Source organism: Bemisia tabaci, chromosome 8 (assembly GCF_918797505.1).
Source record: "Bemisia tabaci chromosome 8, PGI_BMITA_v3".
In the NCBI taxonomy this organism is placed as follows: Eukaryota; Metazoa; Arthropoda; class Insecta; order Hemiptera; family Aleyrodidae; genus Bemisia; species Bemisia tabaci.
The window spans coordinates 41,432,802-41,458,846 of NC_092800.1; the positions used below are offsets into that span (position 1 = coordinate 41,432,802).

A 26,045-nucleotide genomic window follows, 5' to 3' on the forward strand; every position below is an offset into this window, starting at 1 on the left:
GGAACATGGTTAAGGTTATCTGGGGATGACATTTGTAACATTTCGTTGCATGATTTTATAATCGAAGAGAAACAGAAAGTCTGAAAATTTGTAAATCTACGTACATGGTTTTCTAGTTAGGCTATGACATCGATATGCTCGTTTTGTTATCAATTAATCTCCATAAAGGTAAGCATACCTACAAACACTGTTCCACAAGAGATACGAATGTAACTTGTGATACCTAAGTGACTTTACCAATCTTACCTGTTAAACTACCAGCTACCTGATTATTGAAACTATGTCAGCCCGATATGAAAAGACATAGCCCTATCTTCTCCATGTAATATATCGGAATTTGTTGTCTTGTCGGGTTGCTCTAAGCCTTCAATAATCGGCCTGCTGATGAGTTGCAAAATATTTCCACTTCTAGACGAATGATCATGTCTTGGTTGATGCTTTCGATAGTAGAGTTGTGATGTCGGTTCAGCCGCAGCACTCACCAGAAAATTCCTTCTTCAATCGGACCTTTGATGATTCATTGTCGAAATAGCTTTGAACTGATTAAAGATAAATGACCCCGCACGAGTGTCATTTAGTGATGAATCAGAGATCAAAGTATAAATTTGAAGTTGCTAGAGCAGTAATTTTATCAGGCAAGAGTGACCGTCCAAATGCAAAATCCACTTATGACAGATCTCAGAAACTTTGCATCACCGCAAGGAGACATTAACAGAATATCTATACACCAAATTATTTACGCAACTAGGTGAATTTCTTTGGTAAATTATTGCGCTTAAGAGAAAGTCCTGACTGTAGAAAACAAGAAATAATACCTGTACCGATAGCATAACTGTGTATATGCACTACAGTGGTCACCGAACAAACACGTATGACAAACATTGAACAAGAGAGCAGAACTGGATTAAGTAACTGTAGTCTCTGATTTAATTCTACACTGCGAATTTGAAGAGCCATAAGACTCACATCAGATGTGTAAGTAATCACTTGGTTTGGGCCAAAGAAACCTCGAACTACATGAGATCATATCGATAAAGCTTAAGAGGTCAAAAGGCTATCATACTAAATAAATCGTTAACTTCTAACTCTTGAATGAATTCAGGACCACTTACTTAAGACAAAAAAACTGCAAAACATTTGATTTGAGGCGAAAGTGAAAAGAGAATGGTTAAAAAAAAGGGAAAGAAGAAAGTCTGGGTTTGGACATTGGACTTGTAAAACTGATTTTCAGAATGCACCTTAAAATGAGCCGATAGGCCGTGGCTCCAGGTTGTAAAATACGATGAATATTATTGCCAAATGCTTGGTTGAAGTCGAAAATGGATTTAAATTAATTAAAATTAAGAGATTTCGAGTTGTTTGGATCATTTGTGTTATCAATCTGCGTTTGTTTACACGACCCACATACGGCAGGGGCACGCAGAGGATCGATAATGGAAATCGTTCAAAAGAGAGATAATATTCTCCGCGCGCAGAAAAATCGATATATCGAAAAAGTGGCGCGCGGAATTATTTTCTGGTGCAGCGCCGGAAAAAACAGTCGGCGAGCAGGAATCGATATATCGAAAATTCTGCGCGCGGAACAGATTTCGGAGCGCCGCGCCGGCGGCGAGCAGGAATCGATATATCGAAAAGTCCGCGCGCGGAACAGATTTGGAGCGCCGCGCCGGAAAAAATAGTTTTGACACAAACGGCGCAAATATATCGAATACCGGCGCGGAATCCGGAAATTCAGAGATTTTCATCGAAAACGGGTTTTTTCTTTCCGCGCGCCGAAAAAAAATTCCGCGCGCCAGAAAAAATTCCGCGCGCGCAAGAAAAGGGTTTTGACACTAACGGCGTTCCATAGCTGGCCATGGAGGCCGAAACGAGTGCACCCAAACGAACGATATTGAGGGATAAGGATCAGGAATCCTGCGATGTCTGTCATACAAAAACAACAACATCAACAAATTGATCAATTAAAAAGAAAATGAGATTGGTTTGTGAATAATTTCTTATTCTCTTTTCATTTTGGACCGATGGAAATGACAATTTACTCTTGATAAACCACAATTAGGTGATATTTTCATTATTCTTGTTCCCATTCGAGGTACTGCCATCTTGGTGCACTCGTTTCGGCCTCCATGAGCGAGAACCAATCAGAATTGGATTTTTTTTTAGGCCACTTTCAGCCGAACCAAAAGTGAGTTGTCTTAACTCTGGGTATAAAGGGACTCTACTCCGGAGAATACTATCGGTGCTTAATATTATCTCAAACATGCTTCAGATGTCAAATTTTGAAATCATCCATGTTGTGAATACCTATCTATTAATTATACCTGTATCTTTCCCTCTGCTTTATGCTGCTTATTAGTACATTCTGTGCGCATTGGGGGAACTAGTTGAGAGGAGGAGGGGGGGGGGGATAAATCTTACCCTCACATCTGACTTAATTCCTAAGAAATATGAGGGATTTTGCTAAGTTAGCTGTGTTGCCAGACTTTCATTGTGGAAATTATAATTGTACCAAAAATATTTCCATGTAAAGATGAACCATCAAGCTAAAACTTTAACTAAACATTCGCACAAATTTATCAATTTCTTTTTGTGGCACAATGGTACAACTTCTGGAAACTTCCTGTTAATAGGTAAATACGAGGCACTTAGCACATTTCTTGAAAAATTTGCTAAAACAATATCTGTGCACATTTCTACTTTTGATAACTTAAACCTTCAAAAGTACATAACAATCCAAAAAGTGGTAGATGCGCAGGAAACGGAAATGGATGGGAGAGCTGGGTGGGGTAGGGAGGCGGCGGACGATAGGATGGGTTAGAGTAGGTATTGGGAAGAGAGTGCTCGAAGCTCGAACTGCCCTGAGTTCCCGTCGCGCGACGCAGCCATCTTGCCTGCACATCGTAGGGGGTCTTTGCCTGCAAAAAGTAAACATCGACCAAGCCTAAGCCTAACATAACCTCAATAATTACTGTTCAAGTGTTTAGACAAGCGGTCGGTAAACAAAGAAAAGGCTTCGGAATCAGAAATCAGAATGTATTCGGTTCCGTCACAGTCACAAGTTTTGCTTCTGGTCGTTTGTTAGTTGAATAACGAGTTCGAAATTCAAAGTTTAAGTCGTTCTAAGCCAGTCCGTTCTGTTACAAGTTCGTGTTTTTCAAGCGTTGTGCCTCTGTTCCTTGAAAAAGTGTCGGCTAATTCATATGAGATAATCAGTGCTCGTTGATCAGTTCGATTGCAGCCATCCACGCACATTCTCATTCCTGTAAGTACTATGAAGAAATATCCATTTTCACAGCATGCAAGTGTTAAATTTCAAGTCGACAATGTAAGTCGGCAATCACATAACTCGTTCGCGGTGTCTGAAAATCTCCGCTTCTAAGTTATATTTTTAGGAGAGAACAAATTGACATCATTCCTTGAAGTTTTTGCAGAATTTTCTTCGCACAGGGAAGAAAAATCACGGCAGTGTTAAAGAATTGCCGTTGAGTAGTTTTCCGTTACAAAAATAAGGTATGATAAGAAGTCTGCGACTTCGCAAACCGAGTTATGTGATTGCCGACTTACACAGTCGAAGTGTGTCATGCTTAAATACGTGTGGGGTAGATGTAGAAGTGAATGAGGGCTGTGTTTGTTTTTTTGATCGATTCCAACCTTTTTTTGAGCATATGACATAGGTTAAAAGGCGGAGCAAGATTGTTTGTCTATGTCTTATCGTTGCTATGTTGTGCCTATGTCCGGTGGAACTCACAAGAAGCCAAAAGCACCTCTTAAGTTTCCGACAGTATGTCGTCCATTCTATCTTACCTAGGCACGACATAGCCGCCGCTTTGTCATAGCTGACCAATCACACTCTGTCTTTTAACCCACATTATCTATGTCTACCCGACAAACACAAAATTTCTACAATCAGGCTGCTGCTTACCAAGCATCTCAACCTGAACTAGCCTAATGTCCTATGGAGGGAAGCATTGTAAAAACTACAGTTGGGCTGATCCCATGCTCCGCCAACTGTGAGTTTCATACACTGGAGTTTGCCACAAGGAGCGAAAGCTCCGAGAACCCAAAGTGTTGCTTATGAGAATGAAGAGGGTGAAACTACGTTTCTGTGACATTACAATAGTGGATGAAACTCGGCTGTGATTTAACATGTGTTCTTATGGGAGTACGCATGATGTGTAATCCATTTGTGTCGGTATCTTTTCAGGGGTTGATGTGGTTGCAGAATTCATAAGAACCTTTTTGTAAGAAGAAAAAATTTTACTTCGGAAAATGCATTTTATGAAGTCATAATCTGTTGAATACTGAAAACCCCTATTTCTGTATCAGGATTGTAGCAGCTTCCAAGATCTCAAATCACCAAATTGGTAAGTTACTTAATTTCAGTGTCTAGATCTCCATGTCTTCCTCTTAGATTTCATTAGGAGCAAGTTCGGCAAAAAAGAAACCAACTTTATTGCTTTATTTCAGAAACAAATATCTGCCATTTATTTTCCTATACAAATATGTACCTTTCCAAACACAACCTTCGGATCGAGTTTGGAAAAGAGGGACCAATTCTTGTCAGCTTATTTCAGAAACATTAGTTCTGCATTTTTCCATTTACAAATAACTATTAGGTTGATTCTTTTCTTTGGGCACTACCTTGTATCTTGTTCTTTTCTGCTGAATTTCTTCCCCTTGGAGTCCGCGGAGAAAGAGCCTCGCCCAAAAGTGGTGTTTTTTAGCCCCTTTTTGTATACCCGCGTGGGTCATCGGGACAAGGCTCAAATGAAAGCTTATGGTAATGCAAACTTCCATGTGAAGTATCAACTTGAAGTGACCCCTCGTTTAGGCTGTACAGCGTTGCCAATTATCTATTTTTATGCGCTATACTCAAGGAATACTGGATCATCATGGTTCAACAGGCTAGTACACCCGAGTTGGTCAACAGGACAAGGCTCAAACGAAAGCTTATGGTAAGGAAAACTTCCAGGAAAAGTTTCAACTTGAAGTGAAACCTCGTTTAGGCTGTAGAGCGTTGCCAATTTTCCATTTTTATGTGCAAAAATTGAGGAATTCTGGATCACCATACTTCAACAGACTAGTACACCCGAGTTGGTCAACGAGACAAGGCTCAAATGAAAGCTTATGATAAGGCAAACTTCCGGGAAAAGTTTCAACTTGAAGTGAAACCTCGTTTAGGCTGTACAACATTGCCAATTTTCCATTTTTATGTGCTAAAATCAAGGAATTCGGGACTAATAGTCCATGGCATCATAATTAAACAGACTAGTGCATCGGTCCACGAGCTAAATACGACCCTGAGATCGAATAGAAGCGCAACCAAAGGCCATCCTGAACGTTTCGGAGCAGTGTTGCTAATTTATTATTAAATTTTTTAAACATAAAATTAGGGTATTTTCGAGATTTTTCGCGGAAAACGTACCTTCATGGGCTATAGCTTTGATGAGTATGGACTCTAGTCTGTTTAATAATGATGCACTGGACTACTAGTCCCGAATTCCTTGATTTTAGCACATAAAAATGGAAAATTGGCAACGCTGTACAGCCTAAACGAGGTTTCACTTCAAGTTGAAACTTTTCCTGGAAGTTTGCCTTATCATTAGCTTTCATTTGAGCCTTGTCTCGTTAACCAACTCGGGTGTACTAGTCTATTGAACTATGGTGATCCAGAATTCCTCAATTTTTGCAAATAAAAATGGAAAATTGGCAACGCTGTACAGCCTAAACGAGGTTTCACTTCAAGTTGAAACTTTGCATGGAAGATTGCCTCACCATAAGCTTTCGTTTAAGCCTTGTCCTGTTGACCAACTCGGGTGTACTAGCCTGTTGAACGATGATGATTCAGTATTCCTTGAGTATAGCACATAAAAATAGAAAATTGGCAACGCTGTACAGCCTAAACGAGGTTTCATTTCAAGTTGAAACTTTTCCTGGAAGTTTGCCCTATCATACGCTTTCATTTGAGCCTTGTCCCGTTGACCAATTCGGGTGTACTAGTTTGTTGAACCATGATAATCCAGAATTCCTCGATATTACCATCTTGAAAATGGAAATTGGCAACGCTGTACAGCCTAAACGAGGTTTCACTTCAAGTTGAAACTTTGCATGGAAGATTGCCTCACCATAAGCTTTCGTTTAAGCCTTGTCCTCTTGACCAACTCGGGTCAACTAGCCTGTTGAACCATGATGATTCAGTATTCATTGAGTATAGCGCATAAAAATGGAAAATTGGCAACGCTGTACAGCCTAAACAAGGGGTCACTTCAAGTTGATACTTTACATGGTAGTTTGCCTTACCATAAGCTTTCATTTAAGCCCTCTCCCGTTGACCAACTCGGGTTTACAAAAAAAGGGGCTAAACTTGGCGAGGCTCTTTTGACGCAATATTTTCGCTCGTTTCATACCTCATTTTAAAAAAATGAATTTAATAAACCCAATCCGAGATTCTGAATCGTTACAATTCAGGGATACACTTTCACTCTAATTGTGGTAAAAACGGGACAGAGAGTCAAGGATAATGACGTGCAGTCCTCCCTTTGCGGTGATTTTAGCGGCGCGCCAGCCAGGGAGATCGCACGGGACGGGACCCGAGTAATTGCTGGAGTGTGGCGCGCCTTCAATCCGGCTGGCAGCAACATGCTTACACCCGTGGTCGAATAGTTGTATCACTGCGCCTGCCGTGAATGAGTTCAAATATCCTTTCCTACACGCGTAAGGAAGCGTATTTAGCTCCGACTGCAACGTTGCAGACCTCAACTGATGTCTTATTTTTAATCTTTCATGTTACGAAAGGCAAATACAGTTTTTCTAAGCAATTTCCGCGGATTTTCATCAGTCTCCGGAAATTTTGACGCAATATTTTCGCTCGTTTCATACCTCATTTTAAAAAAAATGAATTTAATAAACCCAATCCGAGATTCTGAATCGTTATAATTCAGGGATACACTTTCAATCAAATTGTGGTAAAAACGGGACAGAGAGTCAATCATTCTTGTTACGAAAGGCAAATATAGTTTTTCTAAATAATTTCCGTGGATTTTATTCAGTCGCCGGAAATTTTGACGCAATATTTTCGCTCGTTTCATACCTCATTTTAAAAAAATGAACTTAATAAACCCAATCCGAGATTCTGAATCGTTACAATTCAGGGATACACTTTCACTCTAACTTTGGTAAAAACGGGACAGAGAGTCAAGGATAATGACGTGCAGTCATTCCTTTGCGGCGATTTTAGCGGCGCGCCAGCCAGGGAGATCGCACGGGACGGGACCCGAGTAATTGCTGGAGTGTGGCGCGCCTTCAATCCGGCTGGCAGCAACATGCTTACACCCGTGGTCGAATAGTTGTATCACTGCACCTGCCGTGAATGAGTTCAAATATCCTTTCCTACACGCGTAAGGAAGCGTATTTAGCTCCGACTGCAACGTTGCAGACCTCAAATAATGTCTTATTTTTAATCATTCTTGTTACGAAAGGCAAATACAGTTTTTCTAAACAATTTCCGCGGAATTTTTCCAGTCGGCGGAAAGAGCCTCGCCAAGTTTAGGCCCTTTCTTTGTATACCCGAGTTGGTCAACGGGACAAGGCTCAAATGAAAGCTTATTGTAAGGCAAACTTCCATGTAAAGTATCAACTTGAAGTGAAACCTCGTTTAGGCTGTACAGTGTTGCCAATTTTCCATTTTTATGTGCAAAAATTGAGGAATTCAGGATCACCATGGTTCAACAGGCTAGTACACCCGAGTTGGTCAAGAGGACAAGGCTCAAACGAAAGGTGATGGTAAGGCAAACTTCCATGCAAAGTTTCAACTTGAAGTGAAACCTCGTTTAGGCTGTACATCGTTGCCAATTTCCATTTTCAAGATGGTAATATCGCGGAATTCTGGATCACCATGGTTCAACAAACTAGTACACCCGAGTTGTGAGTTTTTGGGGTGAGAATATGTGAGTTTTTGGAAAAAGTTAAGTTTCATTTCAGTTAAAAAAAAATAAATAAAATAAAAGAAGTAAAGAAACAATAGGAATGTCACCTTAAAAGTTTCTAACTTTGTAAGTATGCTTTAGGGAAATTCTCAGCAAATCTTAAGAGAAATCATTGCTCCTGTTTTTAAAAGATGTGCATATTTATAATCCCAAATGAGTGCGAAAGTGTCCAACGTGGCAGTCTTGGATTTATAAGCAATTTTTGCGTGTAGCCATTCATATTCGACTTCATTTACGGGAGGTGTTTCTGAGATAACTATTCGACCACAGATGATGCCCACATTGCCGCCAGCTGAATTTGAAGGCGCGTCTTATTATACTGTGACAATAAAATTGCTTAGAGTGTGGCGAAAGCGAAACCACAACCCACCTGGGCATACGTGTTTCAATTTTTGAGATCGGTGGATGATGAACATTTAATCATGTCCATTCATAATGGTCACGGTCTATGTCAGAATCATTTTACCTAAGTTGGGAATGCACACTGAAAAAAAATTCTCGGCGTTTATACCAAGGTCCGTTGGTACCTTTACCATCTCAATTTGTTTACCAATTATTCGTAATTTTACAAAGACAGACTGGTAAGCTTACCTAAAAACCGGTATTTTTACTGCTTTTTTCAGGTAAGAATACCGCGCATATTGGTAATCAATTCCCGGTAACTTTGCCATTTTATCCCGGTAATTCTACCAAAGTCGATAAAAAATATTGGCGTTTTTACCGGGGTCCAGTAAAGTTACCGAGTAAGTCAATAATTTTACCGAGATTTCTCGGTAAAATTACCAAATCCATAAATGGTAATTTTACCGAGAAAAAACTGGGATCAAATAGAACCCTGAATTCTTGGTAATTTTACCCTTTTCTGAGTAAATACACCGAGATTTTTTTTTAGTGCACTGAAAAAGAATGTAACTCTTAAATGTGATCGGTGAATTCAACGTGAACGTGTAAATGAAGTTTCTGTATGAGGCTTTGGCTCGTCATAATATTCGAGAAGTTTTGTGGTATTTATCTTCAACATGCTTACAACCCTACCGAGAAAGTATGACAGATACCTCAGTAGGTATCTTGATTAAGTTGTTTTTTCCCCTTTTTTTAAAATTTAATTTTAATGCTCGAGGTATAAAGTGATAGTAAAAATAACCAACATTGTTTACGTTCCTTGGGCTGCCGAAACTGAGATACGCTCAGATTCGCCATGGAACGTAGATTTTAGACTGCTGTCAAAAATAATATGAGCTCCGAGTGAATTTTGAAATGCTCTGTATTGAAACTGTGTCTCGGTTAACATAACTTCGGAATAGGTTGTCCTCTTTGTCTATCAATTTCAATGATCAATCCACTGCCTTTCTAAGAACCGATTGATCCGGATTAATATGACCAGTCATCATTTAAATGGGAATAGAATGTTGCCAATTTGCATGAATCACTGCTGGAAGTGATTGCACCGGTGAGGTTTATGGTTTTCGTAGTTTGTTTTCGTTTCGCTAATTCGATATAGGTACTAGAACAACGTCCTCAGGGTATCCGGTATCTAGCGACCGGGAAAGTCACCACACTGGGAAAAAAATACATTAAATCTCATAAAGAGTCCAGACTCTATAAAACATCGACAAGAAAAAATACTCTTGATTCAAGAAGATTTAAGCTTAAATCAAGAACCAAGCCTCTTAATTTGAGCGGATTTCCTTTTGATTTAAGCCTAAATCTGATTGGATCAAGAGTCCTTTTTCTTGTCAATGTTTTGAAGAGTCTGGCCTCTAGATCCAATGTGTTTTTTTTTTCCCCCGTGCAGGCTGATTATTGAAATTGATAGGCAAAGCTATCAATTTAAGCCTCAGCTGATCCAGAAAGAAGGAATTAACACAAACTAAAATGCGTTTTGGACTCGCAAAAACTAACTATTAAGGTCAGAAACTGGCAGGAAAAGGCGTCATTGTACTTAAAAGTACTGCTGCCATTGGTTCTCTGGCGGAATTATGCCCTTTACGGCCTTTTCAACCGAAAGAATGTCAATTTTTGCTTAGGGTTTTGTCTTACGTCTCGTTTTTACACGGAAAGAACGGACTGTGCTGTCTTAGCAGCATCGGTCTTTTCGTCCTAATTAAATTAGACAAATTTTGAAAGAAACTCGATTTCGAAAATTTGAGAGTTGTCACGGCGCACAGTGGATCGAGTCAATTCGAGAGGTCGGACCTGAAATTTTTGACTAAAACTGCAAATTTTTATGTTCATTTCGCCACATTTCAAACTTTAAGAGGTGTTTCTTGTAGAATATTTCACGAGAAAACCAATAGAACCCTTTTTAGAACTTTTAAGTTTTGTGTGAACGGAATTATAAGCGTATAAAGTATCCAAATTTTGTCCGACCTCTCCTATCGACTCGATCCACTGTGCGGCAGGACGGGTTCGCACAGCAGGTATTGGCGCTGAGCTCCGTTGAGCGATCGATTTTTACGAAACTCGGTATCGGAGGGAACTTTTTGACGCGAACTATATTTAGCACGGTAAAGGAACTTCTCTGTATAAAAAATTGAGACTTTTATCATTCGTCTAAAATAAAGCTGAATACTTGATTTCAATCCGGAAAGTCAACAGCTACTCATAACACTAATATGTGAGAATTGGCCATGATCTTGCATTCAACGTATGCGCAGCTAAACAGCACTCAAAGTCAACACATCAAGACTCCACTCTCCGCAGGTAGCGGTCGGACCAACATAAAACGCCTTCAATTGCGTGCGACACTGTGCAACACGCCAAAGTCGAAGTATTTGTATTCTTGAGTTGGAACCGAACTCGAGTGAATTGCGCCACCAACTAAGGCGTGTCAACCGGTTAACTGCTTTATCTCAATCTACGTCACATGCTTTATGCTCCTTTTTGCTCGTGGCAATCTAAGCCTCAATTTATCCAGAAAGAAAGAATGAACATCATTAATGTTGCTAACGAATATCGTTATCCGATACATTGCAAACTTCCACCCCGCGGGTACCCGTATCCAATGGCTTGGCGTGAATGATCGAGTATCAATGTTTTCCTATACGAAGCTATGGTGAAAAATCTACTATGAAGGTGTTCTTCGCGAACACCCTGTACATAGATCCTTTTCCATAAGTGGCAGATCAATCGACGTATCGCAAATAGTATCTCTCCGTCTTTCAATGCCTCTATGGTTTACCTCCAATCGTAACCGGTCGTCCAAAGCATTGCTTACAAGTCTTGAAATTTATTCTGTTCAGGATTTTGAATGGAGAATGCCGAAGCTAAAAATCCAACTGGAAGAGCACTCTGCACTCAGCACACCCGAGGACTACAATCCAGTGATTCCACCGAACGATAAAAGTGCGAAGGACCCCTGGGAGACGTCTCGAGGATTGATTGCACGAGCCCTTCAATGCAGGCCCCACCTGAAGCGTGCACCAGCCCGGAGTCGAGCGTTATGCCTGGCAACCCGTCTTCCCCGTCCGGAGGAAGTCACCCTCAAGATTCCAACAATACCCGACTTGCATCAGTAGAAGAGACCCAAGACACCTCGCCCTCGTCCATCTTGGATTCGCCCTCCGCTCTTCCCCCCAAAATTGAATGCGAGGATGAAAAAGATTATGCAAGTTGGACCAACCAGCTGCACACAAGCATTGAAATTAAGAGTGAACCCACTCCCCAGACGAATGAGTCAGAACTCAGGTTGGGAAAAGGAGGAGAACACGATTTGGAGAATGATATTCGTAATTTTGTCCCGATAACAGCGCGAGTGAAAAGAGAGGACATGAGCTCTCCACTTCCCGACCAATGTTGTGAAAGTTGGATTGACCTGTCAGAAACGAATATCGAAATCAAGAGCGAACCCCCTACCCAAACAAACGCGTCGATATCCAAGTTAGTCGAACATATTCGAACGCACGCTAGTGAGAACCCATTCACTTGCGGCGAGTGTTCGAGCTTTTTTTCTTCTGAAAGCGCTTTAACAACACACATGCAAACGCACGATGGCGAGATACCATTCAATTACAGTCATTGCTCCTCCTCATCCAGTATTGAAGATAATTTAAAGAAACACATGCGAACGCATACTGGTAATGAGAAGCTACTTAGTTGCAATCATTGCTCCTCCTCTTTCAGTAGTAAAGACGATTTAAAGATGCACATGCGAACGCACACTGGTGAGAAGCCATTCAGTTGCAGTCATTGCACGGCATGCTTTTCTCACAAAAAGTCTTTAACGGCACATGTTCGCACGCATACTGGTGAGAAACCATTCAGTTGCAGTCATTGCTCCTCTTCTTTCAGTAGAAAAGACTATTTAGAGATGCACATGCGAACGCACACTGGTGAGAAACCATTCAGTTGCAGTCATTGCATGGCCTCCTTTTCAGTCAAAAACATATTTTAACGAGCACATATGCGAACGCACTACTGGTGAGAAAGCCATTCAGTTGCAGTCATTGCACGGCATGCTTTTCTCACAAAAAGTCTTTAACGGAACATGTTCGCACGCATACTGGTGAGAAACCATTCAGTTGCAATCATTGCTCCTCTTCTTTCAGTAGTAAAGACTATTTAAAGATGCACATGCGAACGCACACTGGTGAGAAACCATTCAGTTGCAGTCATTGCATCGCATGCTTTTCTCACAAAACATAGTCTTTAACGGACACATGTTCGCACGCATACTGGTGAGAAACCATTCAGTTGCAGTCATTGCACGGCATGCTTTTCTCACAAAAAGTCTTTAACGGCACATGTTCGCACGCATACTGGTGAGAAACCATTCAGTTGCAGTCATTGCATGGCATGCTTTTCTCACAAAAAGTCTTTAACGGCACATGTTCGCACGCATACTGGTGAGAAACCATTCAGTTGCAGTCATTGCACGGCATGCTTTTCTCACAAAAAGTCTTTAACGGCACATGTCCGCACACATACTGGTGAGAAACCATTTTAGTTGCAATCATTGCACGGCATACTTTTCTCACAAAAAGTCTTTAACGGCACATGTTCGCACGCATACTGGTGAGAAACCATTCAGTTGCAATCATTGCACGGCATGCTTTTCTCACAAAAAGTCTTTAACGGCACATGTTCGCACGCATACTGGTGAGAAACCATTCAGTTGCAGTCATTGCACGGCATGCTTTGCTCAAGAAATACTTTAACGGACATGTTCGCACGCATACTGGTGAGAAACCATTCAGTTGCAGTCATTGCTCCGCTTCTTTTAGTAGGAAAGGCACTTTAAAGGTGCACATGCGAACGCACACTGGTGAGAAACCATTCAGTTGCAGTCATTGCAAGGCATGCTTTTCTAATAAAGTAATTTATCAAAGCACATCCGGACGCATACTGGTGAGAAACCATTCATTTACAATCATTGTTCCTCCTCTTTCAGTAGTTAAGACAATTTAAAGATGCACATGCGAACGCACACTGGTGAGAAACCATTCAGTTGCAGTCATTGCAAGGCATGCTTTTCTAATACAAGTAATTTATCAAAGCACATCGCGACGCATACTGGTGAGAAACCATTCATTTACAATCATTGTTCCTCCTCTTTCAGTAGTTAAGACAATTTAAAGATGCACATGCGAACGCACACTGGTGAGAAACCATTCAGTTGCAGTCATTGCAAGGCATGCTTTTCTAATACAAGTAATTTATCAAAGCACATCCGGACGCATACTGGTGAGAAACCATTCATTTACAATCATTGCTCCTCCTCTTTCAGTAGTTAGGACAATTTAAAGATGCACATGCGAACGCACACTGGTGAGAAACCATTCAGTTGCAGTCATTGCGCGGCATGCTTTGCTCACAAAAATTCTTTAACAGCACATGTTCGCACGCATACTGATGAGAAACCATTCAGTTGCAGTCATTGCTCCTCCTCTTTCAGTAGGAATGATAATTGCATGGTACACATGCGAACGCACACTGGCGAGAAACCATTCAGTTGCAGTCATTGCAAGGCATGCTTTTCTACTACAAGTAATTTATCAAAGCACATCCGGACGCATACTGGTGAGAAACCATTCATTTACAATCATTGCTCCTCCTCTTTCAGTAGTTAAGACAATTTAAAGATGCACATGCGAACGCACACTGGTGAGAAACCATTCAGTTGCAATCATTGCTCCACTTCTTTCAGTAGTAAAGACTATTTAAAGATGCACATGCGAACGCACACTGGTGAGAAACCATTCAGTTGCAGTTATTGCACGGCATGCTTTTCTCACAAAAAGTCTTTAACGGAACATGTTCGCACGCATACTGGTGAGAAACCATTCAGTTGCAGTCATTGCTCCGCTTCTTTTAGTAGGAAAGGCACTTTAAAGGTGCACATGCGAACGCACACCGGTGAGAAACCATTCAGTTGCAGTCATTGCAAGGCATGCTTTTCTAATACAAGTAATTTATCAAAGCACATCCGGACGCATACTGGTGAGAAATCATTAATTTACAATCATTGCTCCTCCTCTTTCAGTAGTTAGGACAATTTAAAGATGCACATGCGAACGCACACTGGTGAGAAACCATTTAGTTGCAGTCATTGCGCGGCATGCTTTGCTCACAAAAATTCTTTAACGGCACATGTTCGCACGCATACTGATGAGAAACCATTCAGTTGCAGTCATTGCTCCTCCTCTTTCAGTAGGAACGATAATTGCATGGTACACATGCGAACGCACACTGGCGAGAAACCATTCAGTTGCAGTCATTGTTCGGCTTACTTCTCTAAAAAAATCACTTTCAAGAGACATTTGCGAATGCATTCAGGCGAAAAACCCTAGAGTTTTAGTCACTGCTCATCTCCTTTTCGGCTACAAAGGCATTTAACGGAGCATACTGCGATCAGAGACAAGAGACCCTCCTCTGACCTCTTGGCGACAGGTGGAAGCTGTTACCTTCGGGGATTCAACAATTCTATAAGGTACATGGATAATGATAATGGAGCAACAGTCATCACCCTAATATCGGCTGTTAATTTGCCGACATGGATGATAAGCCTCTGGTGACGTCATGAGGCAAAGACGTTTCCCAAACTTCGGCCATTTTAGGCTTGTTTGCAAAACGGAAATGCCAACACGTTGTTCAACATTAACCATGTAGGTAATAGCCAACATTAGAATACGGAAGTTTCGAAAGCACAGATCAGTCCAGATCGCTAACATCGGCGGAAGAGCGTGAGTAGCTTTGTGAGCGCCATTGGCGGGAAAATCCATGGGCATTTAAAACTAGGAACCAAAACTGAAATTTTGGCTATTTTCAGCAGATTTTCGGCGGGAGAATACTTCTTTTTCAGATTTTTGTGGGATGAAACGTTCCGAAGAATTCAAGAATTAGTTTCTCAGTAGAATTTATGTGGTTCAATATTTCCAGATTAAATAATTAAGGTGGAAATAAATAAAGAAGGAGAATTAATTAAAATACGAGTAAACAAAGCTAAAAATTATTGAAACACTAAAAGGTAAGACGTTTCGAGCTGCTTCCAGCTCATTTTCAGCTGCAAAAACACAAAAAAACAAGTAAAAAATTGAGTGGCGATCTGACCTCAGCCGTTATCACGTAACCACTCATAATAACGGCTGGGGTCAGGTCGCCACTCAATTTTTTACTTGTTTTTATTTGTTTTTGCAGCTGAAAATGAGCTGGTAGCAGCTCGAAACGTCCTGCCTTTAAGTGTTTCAATAATTCTTAGCCTTGTTTACCCGTATTTTAATTAATTCTCCTTCTTTTTTCGTATAATCGGGCTATGTTTTTGTGCTTTATCGGTGAAAATAAACAAATCAGAGTTCATCAGTATACTGAGTACATGCATGATAAGCCTCTGGTGACGTCATGAGGCAAAGACGTTTCCCAAACTTCGGCCATTTTAGGCTTGTTTGCAAAACGGAAATGCCAACACGTTGTTCAACATTAACCATGTAGGTAATAGCCAACATTAGAATATACGGAAGTCTCGAAAGTAAAAGTCTACACCATGACCAAGATACTAGTGGAGGGTCTCTCGTCTCTGATTGCGGTAAACCATACATTCCCAGTGCTCTGCATTTTTGTCCAGAAAAAGTCGTTTAAATGAACGCATACGACACACATCGATCGAGGACCTTTCAGTTGCAGGCATCGCTTGGCTTCGTTTTCTGAAAAAAGTTCTCCATGGGTACATATTCGATCGCACTCTGGAGAAACCCCGTAATTTTGATTATCAAACTAGAAGTTGAGACTATACAGATGACGTTATTTTTATTTTTTCCTTTCAAGCAATGTTAATCGTAAGCACCTTTATTTGTCATGGAGTTCATTTCCACCGTTACCAATCGTCGTGTGATTCCGACTTTCTCGTCAAATATAGAGAAAACTTGTAGCGCTGTGCTCTGATTCCTGTCTCAGCTAGAGGCCCAAGACTTATTGATTATGAGAGCTTGTTTCTACTTTTGCTTTTTTCCGACGTTATTTTCTCTTCATCATAATTTGTAAGAGAATATACCTATTGCAGGTATTTCCATTTGAATGTTCAAATATTTCTATATGAGCGCTGTAAAATCTCCCGTTATATTTCATCAACTTTATAATTAATCTTCGCTCTGAAACTCCGGAATATTGAAGAAAATCCGAAATTCGTATTATTTTTGTTAAAATAGTTTGGTAATGAGCATGAGATTTCCCTATCGTAATTATTGGAAAGGCAATGTCTTATATTTGTAATGCATTTTGCAATCAGGAATTACAACGTTTGGCTCATCCGTGATAACACTGACGTGCATAGGGAAACCAATGGCACATAAATTGGACCGAGTTTAACAGAATGGAACCAAGCCACACCAGCTATTGCCGAGTTTAACTGGGCAATTAAATTTTTTACGAGAGAACGGTTGTTCGGATTTCTTTGAAAATTTTAAGGACTTTGCTTCGCACCATGGAGAATTTTCACTGAAATTTGCACGGAAATCCGCACAACCGTTTTCATGTAAAAAATTAAATTGCCCAATTAAAGGCAATAGGTGATGTGGCTTGGTTCCTTTCTGTTTGACGCGGTCCATTTGTTTCTAAACTGAGCCAGACATTTTAGTTCTTAATTGCAAAATGTAGTCCAAATGTCCTAGGAAAGAATGACGTATGAGCCTCTAGAAGTTGCCAAATCGCCTTTGATGACAAATGAATTTTCAAGAAAATTTATGAATGTTTTTTCTCGAATTTTGTCCTTCGCACACAAGTGTTTCTACTGAGGAGCAAAAAATCGTAGTTTTGAAAAGCGAAATTTAGTCCATTTAAGATAGTTTCGGAATGCAGAGTGCGAAAAATGCCTCAAAGATCCTGAAATATAGTTCAACATAATTGCATGATGGTGGCTCATTTAACCGGACTATAGTTATTAATAAAGAGGAAAATATGAGTGTTACATGTTTTTAAAAAGATCTTTTATTATTATTACTCAAAACATTATAATTATTGTTCGGTTCGTTGTGATTATTTATCACAATTATGTGCTGTTATTTTTAGTCGCTCTACATCATCTGTGTTCCCAATGTGAACCTCATTTAGTTTCGATTGTAGCTGAGGGAGGCGTAAGGCACTTTAACATTGAATTCTAACATTCGAGGGGCTATGTAGTTTCATTAAAAGAGCGATTCTCTGTTATGCCTTTTGTGGAATATCTTCCCACTGGGATAAGAGATTGTACTATAAGGAAAAAGTAGCGGTGACTATTGCTAAATATCAGTATTTTCTCGGTTCGAAATTATTGTAAGGCTAGGTAATGATACAGGAACACAGGACCCAAAGGCATATGTACACAACAATTTTTATTTTTCTTGACATTTACCGGTGCGTCTAAATCAATAGAAAATACATCCAGTGGCGTGGCGTGCCTAGCGATGTATCGATTGATCTGCCACTTAAACCTATGTAAAAGGATCGATGAGCAGGGTGTTCGCAACGAAAATCTTAATAATCGATTCTTTACCACAGCTTCAAATGGGAAAATATCGACAATCGATCATTTACGCCTCACCAGTGAATGCATCGTTCATGAAATGAGCCCTATCATGCATGTATTCTTGTGGATCTCAGGGCTTATTTGAGAATTGATATAAAATTCCTTTTGATTTAAATAACCCAATGGGTTATAGTTTGTTTCACTGGTCACAGCATTGTGTTTTGATGCTTGATTCTTGCAGATTAGCTAAAAGTATTACGATTTGTCAAAACAGCAACTTTCTACGTTCAATATGAACCGAGATATCGCCTTTTGAAAATTCGGGTTTTGGACGTCATCCACCGCGGTAGTGACACCCTTGGTTTCCCCCGTCCTGCTTTCATCAGTTAAAGAGACATAAATGGACTGCATTTTGCAATTTGGACCTATAAATTCCGGCCCGGTTTAAAAACAACGTATGTGCCATTAGTTTCCCTATGCACATAAGTGTTTTTTCAGATGAGGCAGAATTTATAGGTCCAAATTGCAAAATGCAGTCCAAATTTGCAAAGCAAGGTGGAAGAAACCAAGGACGTCACTATCAGGGTGGATGGCGCCAGAAACTCGACGTTTCAATAGGCGATATCTCGGTTCGTGTTAAACGTAGAAAGTTGCTGTTCGGGCCGATATTATTATTTTCAGCTAATCTAGAAAAATCAAGCGCGAAAACACGATTCTTTGACCAGCGCAACTGACTCATTTGAGACTGCTCCCTTAGAAATAGCCAGAAGCGTCCAATCCTATTTACTGCCCAGCTAAAGGAGGTAAATTGGCTCGCATTTAGCGAAAAGGAATCAGCGCGATTACAGTGTCGTAAAAATGTTGCTGCTTCGTATTTATCTAAGAAATCTCCCAGAAAACCACATAGTGTTGGCTTCTCACCAAGAGATTATTAATATTGAAGGAGATTTATTGTGTAAATTTTAATACTGAACATGTATTGAGTGGTTTTAAAACAAAAATAAAAGTTGCACGGTTTTAATCGCGCTGGTTCCTTTTTGCCAAATGCGATCCATTTCACGAAAGGGCCTAAATCTCATGTATGAAGTCAGGGTAAGTTTTGTCAAAATTGTTTGGCTCTTCTCCCTGCAAATTTTTAGACTCCGTCTTTTGAATAAATCACGCAATTTTCTGGGTCGTTTAAGAAGTAGCTTCGTAACAGATCTTTTGTCTCTAATGCGAGAAGAATAATATAAATGTACCCATTATTTGCCAGAACTCTGGTGAAAACCCATTGCTTTCCTTTCGTTCCTGTATTTTCACATCTTTCTGTACGAACGCGTGTTAATTATGTACCTCTAATAAAGTTGTGGATAAAAAAGTTCGTTACAATTTATGACATGTCTCCGGCAGCGGCGTGGCGTGAATTGCGATATATCGATCGTTATGCCATTTAAACCTATGGAAAAGGATCGATAAACAGGGTGTTCACAGCGAACACCAATAATCGATTCTTTACCATAGGTTTAAATGGCATAACAATCGATTTATCGCAATTCACGCCACGCCACTGGTCTCCGGCAATACAGCAATTGGGCGCTTCTGGGTACCAGATGCGCCCTTTCCAACCGTTCGATCCCCCGATGTAACATGTACTATACTACATGCCCTTTTGCCTTATGGGTAATGACGCCATTCTGGTACACCCGGGAAAATTGGATTTTTTTCTGCATTGGTATTCGTAAAAGTTTTCGTGAAATGTTTTGCTTTTAAGCATAACAATCTCGCACGGACGTATTACCTGGTTAAAGTATTTTAGGGCCTCCTTATGCTTTAAATACTTATATCCGAGGCAGTACTTTCAGATCGATTTGAAAATATTACGAACAGTCACGTGATCTCTTCATTTTAGTGACGTATTACTGTGCTACTTTGTGATTGGTTCATTTTCTTGGCGCAGCATCGACACGTCAGCTGTTTGCGGCTGGTTTGCGGCATTGAGCGGAAGGTTTAAGGTTATGTCATGGACCAAGAGAATGAATGAGGACCCCAACCAACCCCCCAACTCCAGTTAGCGGAGACATCAGCGCTGCCTATGTTCACGCCGTGAATATGGGTCCAGCCAGCGCCGATGTCATCGCCGGCCGGCCGGTCCCTCTCTTCCCCGCGACCCGCGCTTCCCCTCCCCACTGCTGAACTCCTCTTCACGCGGCCCCGCTCCCCCGCGACCTGCGCGCCCTACCTCGCGGCGTCGCGACGCCGCTGTCCGCTAGATCGCGTTGACGCACCAGCTTTAGAGGTTCCGCCGCTCTTTCCCGTCGTCTGATTTACAGTGCATCCTTTATGTTTCCATTCATCACCAACTTTCATTCGTCACAAAGTGCTTGTGGATAGTTTCAGATCTTCGCGGTCGATCTGTAGTTTTGAAGGGTTTCGCGGTTAAGGAATCCCACCTTACATTCCATCTTCGTCAGTCTTCGGGTACATAAATCGGTAATAATATGATTTGTCAAAGAAGCGCCCTTCAACGCTTGGGCGTTGGAACTGCTTGTTTAGATTTTACACTCATTCATCCTAGTCGAGAAGGAGCGGGAGCCTCTATGGTCCCGTATCCTGATAGCCCAATAAGCGGCGAGGAGCGAACGATCGATTTTCGATTTTTCCCCATTTGAAGCTATGGTAAAGAATCGATTAATCGTTAAAGTTTTCGTTGCGATCATCCTCTTCATCGATATTTTTCCTTGGGTTTAAATGGCAGATCAATCGACGTATCGCTAAGCACGCCACGCCACTATACCCGATGGCGATGTCGTTAACCTATTTCGATATGATTTTCTGTATGAAACTGTCAGTCTTTTCGGGAGCCCTATTTCTGATTACAATTTCGCACTGAATTCACGGTCAGAAACCTTTACGTTGCTGTAATGTCTGAACTTTTCACATCTTCTGTATAATTATTCTCAGCCACGCACTTGTAATATTTGTACAATTTAGAAAAAGTAAGGGGGAAAATGTTTGTTGCAATGCGTCCGGCTACAAGACTTCGCTGTCACTCCTATATTTTTTACATCTTCTGTTCAAATATTTCGCAATTACATACTTCTAATAAAATTTTGGGGAAAATTGTTTGTTGTTGTTATACATGACATGCGTCAACCCACGCTTACAGCGACTTAATTTTTTACTGGTTCTCAGTTAAGAGGGTCGAGTCAGTACCCGATGATATGACAATATGGTTATCCTTTCTAAAGTCAGTTTTACTCTGCTAAGTTCTGTGTGATTTTTTTAAAGTTTTTTAGAGATTACCTTTTTCGATAAATATTTTCTTGAATATTTGAAGCATGCCATTATAAAATTAATATTTACTTTCACAAATTGAGAGATATGTCCATGACAGTCTTGAATGAATTGTAAATGTATATGATCTGTTATGAACCTCCGTGCTTAATATCTCAAAAAATTTTAAATCAATATTTCAAGTAATACTTTTGTAAATGCGTGGTTTGAATCAGTTGAGTCAGGAGCCAACCCAGTTTTACAACTTTACAAAAAAACCTAAATGGCCGCCGTTATCTGGCTCAGTGCTTTGAATAAAACAACCAACTCACGTACTTCTATACTCATTCATCCGATACTGGAGAAGTAGGCCAAAAAAGATGGCAGATGAACGGGGTTGGTTTTGTTGTTTGTTTTTAATTCAGAAACAACTGCGACTCCTGATGGCAGTTTTTTTTATTTTGTGCGAAGTTGCGAAACCGAGGTGACTCATTCGCGAAACTTCGTATGTCCTTGTGGCAGTATGCTTTTTGAAGCGTAAAACTCAAAAATATGCAATTTTTAACGTTGGACCATTACTTTCACTTTTTCCGTCCCATTCTATATTTTTGGGAGCGAAATATTGCTTTGCTAACGAGAATTGGACGTATTTCTGTCAAACGGAACTATGTGCATCATGACGTGAGCCCTGTCATGCATGTATTCTTATGGGTCTGAAGGCTCATGTCTTAAGGCGCATAGTTCCATTTGACAGAAATACGTCCAATTGCCGTTGAGGAGAGTCCGCGCAAGTCGTCGTTCCTCTGACGTAAGGGCGTATCTCTACTTCCATTTGAGCCGCGAATAGCATAGAGTTTTACGGGCAGCACGGCTCACGTAGAAATTGAGATACGCCCTCACGTCAGCGGACTGATTATTGAAATTGATAGACAAAGCTATGGACAAAGAAGACATAGGAGGTATAAAGCAATCCTATTGGTTGAAATGAGTGGTTCTCATAGACTAAGGGGGAAAATGATAGACTAACTGTCGGGTCTCTCGTGGGTTGCCGTTAGTTAGTCTATTACCTACCTCCTTTGTCCATTGCAGCCACCCGCTTCTACCAATAGGATCCCTCCAAATCCTTTTTGTCTTCTGTGTCTATGGCTTAGTCTATCAATTCCAATAATCGGCCTGCAAGGGAGCGACGAAGTGAGGATGCAAAGAAATCAGGCCTGTCATGCAGCAGATGCGCTCAATCGAACTCTCCTCAACAAAATTCTTCCTAACATAGCAGAGTTTTCCCCCTGAAAATGTACGAGGTCTGTTAGTTAAGAAACCGGATTTTGGTGATAACTAGCCCATTTTGCGTCTAAATTTGGTTTCCTATGACTTTCCTGATAGGTGGTAACACACATAGAGTACATAGAGTCGTAATGTAAGTGGGTGAGGTGGCGCCACTTTTAAGCATTTTCCAGGTCAAGGATAATGGCGTGCAGTCCTCCCTTTGCGGTGATTTTAGCGGCGCGCCAGCCAGGAAGATCGCACGGGACGGGATCCGAGTAATTGCTGGAGGGTGGCGCGCCTTCAATCCGGCTGGCAGCAACATGCTTACACCCGTGGTCGAATAGTTGTATCACTGCGCCTGCCGTGAATGAGTTCAAATATCCTTTCCTACACGCGTAAGGAAGCGTATTTAGCTCCGACTGCAACGTTGCAGACCTCAAATAATGTCTTATATTTAATCATTCTTGTTACGAAACGCAAATACAGTTTTTCTAAACAATTTCCGCGGATTTTCTTCAGTCGGCGGAAAGAGCCTCGCCAAGTTTAGCCCCTTTCTTTGTATACCCGAGTTGGTCAACGGGACAAGGCTCAAATGAAAGCGTATGGTAAGGCAAACTTCCATGTAAAGTATCAACTTGAAGTGACCCCTCGTTTAGGCTGTACAGCGTTGCCAATTATCTATTTTTATGCGCTATACTCAAGGAATACTGGATCATCATGGTTCAACACGCTAGTACACCCGAGTTGGTCAACAGGCTCAAACGAAAACTTATGGTAAGGAAAATTTCCAGGAAAAGTTTCAACTTGAAGTGAAACCTCGTTTAGGCTGTAGAGCGTTGCCAATTTCCCATTTTTATGTGCAAAAATGGAGGAATTCCGGATCACCATAGTTCAACAGACTTGTACACGCGAGTGGGAAAACGAGACAAGGCTCAAATGAAAGCTTTTGGTAAGGTAAACTTCCGGGAAAAGTTTCAACTTGAAGTGAAACCTCATTTAGACTGTACAGCGTTGCCAATTTTCCATTTTTATGTGAAAAAATTGAGGAATTCTGGATCACCATGGTTCAACAGGCTAGTACACCCGAGTTGGTCAATAGGACAAGGCTCAAACGAAAGCTGATGGTAAGGCAAACTTCCATGCAAAGTTTCAACTTGAAGTGAAACCTCGTTTAGGCTGTACAGCGTTGCCAATTTCCATTTTCAAGATGGTAATATCGAGGAATTCTGGATCATCATGGTTCAACAAACTAGTACACCCGAGTTGTGAGTTTTTGGTGAGTTTTTGGGGTGAGAATATGTGAGTTTTTGGAAAAAGTTAAGTTTCATTTCAGGTGAAAAAAAAAATAAAATAAAATAAATAAAGAAACAATAGGAATGTCACCTTAAAAGTTTCTAACTTTGTAAGTATGCTTCAGGGAAATTCGCAGCAAATCTTAAGAAAAATCATTGCTCCTGTTTTTAAAAGATGTGCATATTTATAATCCCAAATGAGTGAAAGTGTCCAACGTGGCAGTCTTAGATTTATAAGCAATTTTTTTCGTGTAGCCATTCATATTTGACTTCATTTACGGAAGGCGTTTCTGAGATAACTATTCGACCACAGATGATGCCCACATTGCCGCTATCTGAATTTGAAGGCGCGTCTTATTATACTGTGACAATAAAATTGCTTAGAGTGTGGCGAAAGCGATACCACAACCCACCTGGGCATACGTTTCAATTTTTGAGATCGGTGGATGATGAACATTTAATCATGTCCGTTCATAATGGTCATGGTCAATGTCAGATTCATTTTATCAAAGTTGGGAATGCACTGAAAAAGAATGTAACTCTTAAATGTGATCGGTGAATTCAACGTGAACGTGTAAATGAAGTTTCTCTATGAGGCTTTGGCTCGTCATAATATTCGAGAAGTTTTGTGGTATTTATCTTCAACATGCTTACAACCCTACCGAGAAAGTATGACAGATACCTTAGTAGGTATCTTGATTAAGTTGTTTTTTCCCCTTTTTTTAAAATTTAATTTTAATGCTCGAGGTATAAAGTGATAGTAAAAATAACCAACATTGTGTACGTTCCTTGCACTGGAAAAAAAACCATGGTGTATTCACTAAGAAAAGGGTAAAATTACCAAGAATTCAGGGTTCTATTTGATCCCAGTTTTTTCTTGGTAAAATTACCATTTATGGAATTGGTAATTTTACCGAGAAATCTCGGTAAAATTATTGAACTTTCTCGGTAATTTTACTGGACCTTGGTAAGAACGCCAATATTTTTTATCGACTATGGTATAATTACCGAGATAAAATGGCAAAGTTACCGGGAATTGATTACCAATAAAAGTAGTATTCTTACCTGAAAAAAACAGTAAAAATTCCGGTTTTTAGGTAAGTTTACTAGTCTGTCATGGTAAAATTACCAATAATGGTAAAAAAAGCGAGATGGTAAAGGTACCAACGGACCTTGGTAAAAACGCCGAGAATTTTTTTTCAGTGTGGGCTGCCGAAACTGAGATACGCTCAGATTCGCCACGAAACGTAGATTTTACACTGCTGTCAAAAATAATACGGGCTCCGAGTGAATTTTGAAATGCTCTGCATTGAAACTGTGTCTCGGTTAACATAACTTCGGAATAGGTTGTCCTCTTTGTCTATCAATTTCAATGATGAGTCCACTGCCTTTCTAAGAACCGATTGATCCGGATTAATATGACCAGTCATCATTTTAAAGAGAAGAGAATGTTGCCAATTTGCATGAATCACTGCTGGAGGTGATTGCACCGGTGAGGTTTATGGTTCTCGTAGTTTGTTTTCGTTTCGCTAATTCGATGTAGGTACTACAACAACGTCCTCAGGGTATCCGGTATCTAGCGACCGGGAAAGTCACCACACTGGGAAAAAAATACATTAAATCTCATAAAGAGTCCAGACTCTATAAAACATCGACAAGAAAAAATACTCTTGATTCAAGAAGATTTAAGCTGAAATCAAGAACCAAGCCTCTTAATTTGAGCGGATTTCCTTTTGATTTAAGCCTAAATCTGATTGGATCAAGAGTCCTTTTTCTTGTCAATGTTTTGAAGAGTCTGGCCTCTAGATCCAATGTGTTTTTTTTCCCCCGTGCAGGCTGATTATTGAAATTGATAGGCAAAGCTATCAATTTAAGCCTCAGCTGATCCAGAAAGAAGGAATTAACACAAACTAAAATGCGTTTTGGACTCGCAAAAACTATCTATTAAGGTCAGAAACTGGCAGGAAAAGGCGTCATTGTACTTAAAAGTACTGCTGCCATTGGCTCTCTGGCGGAATTATGCCCTTTACGGCCTTTTCAACCGAAAGAATGTCAATTTTTGCTTAGGGTTTTGTCTTACGTCTCGTTTTTACACGGAAAGAACGGACTGTGCTGTCTTAGCAGCATCGGTCTTTTCGTCCTAATTAAATTAGACAAATTTTGAAAGAAACTCGATTTCGAAAATTTGAGAGTTGTCACGGCGCACAGTGGATCGAGTCAATTCGAGAGGTCGGACCTGAAATTTTTGACTAAAACTGCAAATTTTTATGTTCATTTTGCCACATTTCAAACTTTAAGAGGTGTCTCTTGTAG

The 26,045-nt window shown here is 40.4% G+C and overlaps 1 protein-coding gene and 1 pseudogene across 1 annotated transcript in view; both read left to right on the forward strand.

Moving 5' to 3' along the window:
* The first annotated feature begins 3,121 nt into the window (after window positions 1-3,121).
* The window catches only part of LOC109038330 (uncharacterized), a 29,457-nt gene continuing 6,533 nt past the window's right edge, over window positions 3,122-26,045 (forward strand). Inside the window, exons 1-2 of the mRNA XM_072303059.1 lie at window positions 3,122-3,262; window positions 4,205-4,364. The gene's annotated coding sequence lies outside the window, so the exon portion shown is untranslated. The remainder of the gene's footprint in view (window positions 3,263-4,204; window positions 4,365-26,045) is intronic.
* LOC109038350 (uncharacterized) lies at window positions 13,214-14,473 on the forward strand (annotated as a pseudogene).